The 5,507-nt window shown below is 39.5% G+C and overlaps 1 long non-coding RNA gene across 1 annotated transcript in view; it reads left to right on the top strand.

Moving 5' to 3' along the window:
* Nucleotides 1–5,288, top strand: part of LOC115287629 — a 6,965-nt gene extending 1,677 nt beyond the window's left edge. The window contains exons 2-3 of the long non-coding RNA XR_003906572.1: nt 1,375–1,451; nt 5,124–5,288. This is a non-coding gene — a long non-coding RNA (uncharacterized LOC115287629). The remainder of the gene's footprint in view (nt 1–1,374; nt 1,452–5,123) is intronic.
* The last annotated feature ends 219 nt before the right edge of the window (nt 5,289–5,507 follow it).

Consider the following 5,507-nt stretch of genomic DNA (forward strand, 5'->3'; position numbering starts at 1 on the left):
CTCCACCATCACCACCACCTCTTTTCCCCCCTCCCCCTTCCCCCTCAACCCTCAGTTCATTCTCAGCATTCAATAGTCTCTCAAGTTTTGCATCCCTCTCTCTCCCCAACTCTCTCTCCCTCCTCCGTTCCCCCTGGTTCTCCATTAGGTCTCTCTTGTTTTCCTGCTAGACCTATGAGTGCAAACATATGGTTTCTGTAAAACGTTTTCTTAAAGGTGGATATTTAGTCATTTCCATTTTTAAAAGTGGCAAATAGTGCTATAGAACACATGAATTTGTGATAGCATTGTATAGGAGAGATTCCTAGAATAGGTATTGCAAGATTGAAGGATAACTACATTTTTATTTTGAAGGAATCTTTTGTGGAATTGAGAAATGTGTTATTGGGGAAGCTAGGAATGATAACTAATGGCAGCCAAAAAAGGAGAAACATTTAACTTTTTTTTTTAGTCTAAAGTTGGGGGGGGAATCCATAAGGAGAGAGTTATAAGAGTATGTTTTCTTTAGAAGGGAAGGGGAAAGGACTGATGAAATGGTGTTAGGCAAATAAAATTGCCTGTAAACACTGCAGCAATGAAGAACAATTGAAAGGTAGCGAGGGCTAGGTAATCCGTTGTTTGAAATTTAGGTTCTAATGTGGGGTTTCACTTTGTCAAGAATTGTTAAGTATAATGAATTCCCAAGTCTGATAGTTTCTTTCATATACTGGCATTTGTAGATCAATACATCAATCTTTGTTGATTGGCCCTAGAAAACAAACAAAATTTTCTAAAGTGTTTGGAGGACTGCAAAGAATTATGAAAATGTTGCGGATGATAGGAGGTGGTCAGGTATTCTAGCCGTTTCATAGAAAAGAGCTAAGAAAGCATGGCTCATTTGTTGAGAAGGGAAGCAGAGCGTCTTTGACAGGTCCCTGGTTCTCTCCTGCTCTCTTCCTGAGTCCTGACCAGAATCATCTTTAAAAGTGCTTTCATGACAATATTGACTTTTTGTGGCACACTCTGTCCTTATCCAGTTCCAAGACCACTTCTTTCTTCTTAGGTGTTTGTTAATTACAGCAAATTCCCACTCTTGTAGTAAAATCTGTATTAGAGTTCTCCAGAAAAACAGAACCAGTAGTTCTCTCTCTTTCTCTTTCTCTATCGGGATTGATTGGTGCACTCAATTACAAAGGCTGAGAAGTCCCACAGTCTACATTCTGCTATTTGGACCCCCTGGAAACCGGTGGTGTAATTCAGTCTGAGTTTGAAGCTTGAGGACCTGGGAGGCTGATGGTATAAATCCAGTCGAGGTTCAGGAGAAGACCAATGTACTAGCTTAGCAGTCAGATAGAGGAACACATTTTTCATTCTTCCTCTTTTTGTGCTCTTCAGGTCCTTAATGGGTCCTAAATGATACCAACCCACATTGTGGAGGGCAGTCTGCTTTATGGAGTCTATGGATTCAAATGGTAATTTCATCTGGAAACACTCTCAAACAATCCTAGAAATAATGTTTGCTAAATATCTGGATACCTTGTGCCTCAGTTAATTTGACACAAAATTAACCATAACACATGCAACCACTGATTGGCTTTTAATCCCCTACAGTTTTGCCTTTTCCAGATAGTCCTGTAAACAGCATCATACAGTATGTAACCTTTTGAGTCTAGCTTTCACTCAGCAGAGTGTATCTGAGACTCATCTTGTGCAGATCAGTAGTTTCCCCTTTTTTATTGTTGGGTGGTATTCTTTTGTATGGATATTCCACGGTTGTTTATTCATTCTTTTGTTGAGGACTCCCCGCCCCTTTCTAATAGCACTCTAAACATTCATTTGTAGATTTTTGTGTGTATGTGAGCTTTTATTTCTCTAGGTTAAATAGCAACAAATGGGATTACTGGATCAAGTCATGTTTCAATTTATTTTTTACTTTTTATATTTTTGAGAGAGACAGAGACAGAGACGGAGAAACAGAGCATGAGCAGGGGAGGGGGGGAGAGAGAGAGAGAGAGAGGGAGGATCTGAAGCAGGCTTCAGGCTCTGAGCTGTCAGCACGGAACCCAGTGTGGGGCTCAAACCCACATACTGTGAGATCATGACCTGAACCTAAGTTGAACACTTAACTGACTGAGCCACCCAGGTGCAGCATCATATCTTTAAATTTTTAAGAAATTTTAAGACTGTTTTTCCAGAATTTCTGTACCATTTTGCATCCCAGTCAGTAATATATTAAAGTTTTATTTGCTTTACATCTTTAACAGCACTAGGTGTTACCAGTATTTTCTATTTTAGTCGTTATATTAAATTTGTCATATGACTCCATTGTTTGAATTTTTGCCTCGGTAATGATGTTAGACATCTTTCCCTGTATTTATTTTACTATCTGTGGCTATTCTTTGGTGCAGTGGCTTCAAATCTTTTACTCATTGCTTTATTGGGTGGTTGCTTTCTTACTGTTGAGTTTTGAGATCACTTTATTTATCTTGGATACACTTCCCTTGTCAAATATGTGAATTGTAAATATTTTTCCTGGACTATGGCTTGTCTTTTCTTTCTGTTAATAGAGTCTCCCATGGAAGTAAAGTTTTCAATTTGCATGAAGTACAGTTTGTTGGGTTTTTTTTTTTTGGGTCATGCTTTTACTGTTGGACCTAAGAACTTCTTACCTATTCCACACTCATGGTGATTTTCTCTTATGTTTTATGTGAAGAATTTTATGTTTTATACTTAACATTTAGGTCTGTGATCCATTCTGAATTTCCATTTGATTCTTTTTTACAGCCTCTTTTTTTTCATGAAAATTTATATCTTTCTATTTCTTTTAAAAGCATTTTGCCTACTTTTTGGAGTATTGTTATTATAACTGAATTAAGTCTTTTTCTAATAATCTCAACATTTAGGTCATCTTGGGGTTGGCGCATGTTGATTGCCCTTCCCTTAAGAGCCACTGAGAGTTTTCTGGTTCTGGCTTTGGGTGTTGAATAATTCATATTTTATCCTAGGTGTAATGTTAAGAGATCCTGGATCCTGTTAAAATCCTTCAAGCTTTGGTCATGCTAATTCTACTTAGCCTCATGCATGTGCAGCTCAGAAGTGAGCCCAGTATTTATGAATTAAAGGTTACCTCTCTCCAGCTCTTTCCTCTGTGATACTCTGTATATTTTTGGGCTTCTTGATTTTCCTTCTTGGTGTTCTGATTGGAAAGCCCAGGCTTTTTCCTCCCACCCGTTGCATACTTTTCCACAGTGAGGCCTTGCGACGGGGCTATGTGGTGAGGGCAAAGACTCTGTGGGGCCATATGGCCATCCCCCTCTCTCCACCATTGTTATTGCCGCTGAGTGACTGTACCTTTATTACTGGGTCTCATCTGGGGTGGAACCAGGAGAATTAAAAGAGCTCCATCTCACAGGGGACATTACTCCCGAATGGGGGAAGAGGAGAGAGAGAGCTGCTTCATTTCTGTCACTTGCTACTAAGTCTTCCTTGGAGTCCTCATCTTCCTATCCTGCAGCTTTTGTTTACCTTGCAGAGGCCTGTATTAGATTATATTGCATTTTGTTTAGAATATTTAGCTGTAATTAGTGGGAGAGATAGAGCAGAGTGTCCTAATTCCAGTTTGCTAGGAGCTGAACGTTTCTAGGTTAACTTTTTAATAATTACTCTGATTCTTGTACATAAGAGACTGGCGAGGAAAAAGGATTGAAACCTGAAGCCCTACTAGGAGTCTCTTGAGAACAGTGCCATTGAGAGATGATAGTGGCTTAAACTCTGGCAGTAAGAGTGGTGAGAAATGTTTGAGCTCTGTGTATATTTTTAAGGTAAAACAAATAGTATTTTCTGATAGATGAAATGTTGTTTGTAAGAAGGTGGGAGAACAGATGACTCCAGAGGTAAGAACTGAGAATCTTGAATATTGAGATCACTATGTACTGTGAAGGAAATACTGTGAGAGAACAGATTGTGGGGGGTGGGGCTAGGTATGTTTCTTATAAGACATCAAAATGGAGATGTTGAGTAGGCAGTTGTATATCTTGGTGGAATCTAGTGCAGAGATTTAAATTTGGGAGTCATTTGCATATAGGTTATACGGAGGAGGGAGGAGGATGGCTGAGGTCACCAATGGAGTGAGTGTAGGTAGAAAATGGAAGAGGTTCAAGGACTGAGTCTGAGATACTTTAATATTTAGGGATCAGGAAGATGAAGAGGAAACAAGCAAAAGATTGGCTATTTTAAGAAGCAAAATCAGGAAGATATGATGCCAGGAAAGCCAAATGAAGAAAGAAGTAGAACTGATCTTTTGGTCAATTGTGACTGATAGGTTAAATAACTAGAAGGCAAAGAATTGGCTGTTGAACTTAGCGATATGGAAATCAGTGGGGGCGTTGATAAGAGCAGTTTTGATGGGAGTGAGGAGAATGAAAATCTGATTTGAGTGAGTTTAGGAAAGAGTAGAGTGAAATTAAAGGCAGGACTCTTTGGAGTTTTGGTGTACAGAGAAAGGAAGAAATGTGATGATAGCTAGAGAGAAAGTGAGGTCAAGAGACAAGTTGTTTTTTTTCTGTCTCTAAGGTAGAGATATAGCAGATAGTAGGCTGATAGAAAAGACACAAGAGAAAGAGAAAAACTGGCAATCAAAGAAGTAAGCAAATAATTGTGGGAACAATTCTTAAATAGGTGAGGATGAAATCTAGTGTTTAAGTAGAGGGGTTGGCCTTTGCCAGGAGCACAGACACTTCAACCATTGAGTTGAAAAGAGATAAAGATGCAGGTAGATGGGAAGCTGTGTTTAGGGGAGAATGTGAAACTTTCCTTTTGAGGTGCCTGGATGGCTCAGTCAGTTAAGCGTCTGACTTCAGCTCAGGTCATGATCTCGTGATCCACGAGTTTGGGCCCCATGTGGGGCTCTGTGCTGACAGCTCAGAGCCTGGAGCCTGCTTTGGATTCTGTGTCTCCCTCCCTCCCTCCCTCTCCCTCTCTCTCTCTCTCTCTCTCTCTCTCTCTCTCTCTCTCTCTCTCTCTCTCTCTCTCTCGCTGCCCCTCCCCCACTCATACTCTGTATCTCTTTGTCTCATTAAAACAAATACATGTTAAAGAAAATTAAAAAAAGAAATTTTTCTTTTGTTTGCTTTCTATTTTTTCAGTGAAATAGCAAATAAGATGATCAACTGAGATAAGGATTGGGAAGAGGTTGTTGGAGATTTGAGGAGAAAGATGTGAAATAACCATTTAGGACAGCATTCAGCAAGCTGGCATGTAGGCCAAATGTGGCTTGTCCTCTCTCTTGAAAATAAAGTTATTGGAACACAGTCATGCCTCATTGTTAATATATTGTCTATGTCTGCTCTTGCGCTACAGGTTCAAAGGTGAGTAGTTGTGACAGAAATTGTATGTCATGAAAAGCCTAAAATATTTACTATTTGGTCCTTTTCAGAAGAGTTATGCTGACTCTTGGTTTAGGAGGAGGGAAGGGAGAATAGAGGGTGCCTATGAAGACTGGAAAAGTAGATAATATTATTTTATTTTTT

This window comes from Suricata suricatta, chromosome 3 (genome assembly GCF_006229205.1).
Source record: "Suricata suricatta isolate VVHF042 chromosome 3, meerkat_22Aug2017_6uvM2_HiC, whole genome shotgun sequence".
NCBI classification, from domain to species: domain Eukaryota; kingdom Metazoa; phylum Chordata; class Mammalia; order Carnivora; family Herpestidae; genus Suricata; species Suricata suricatta.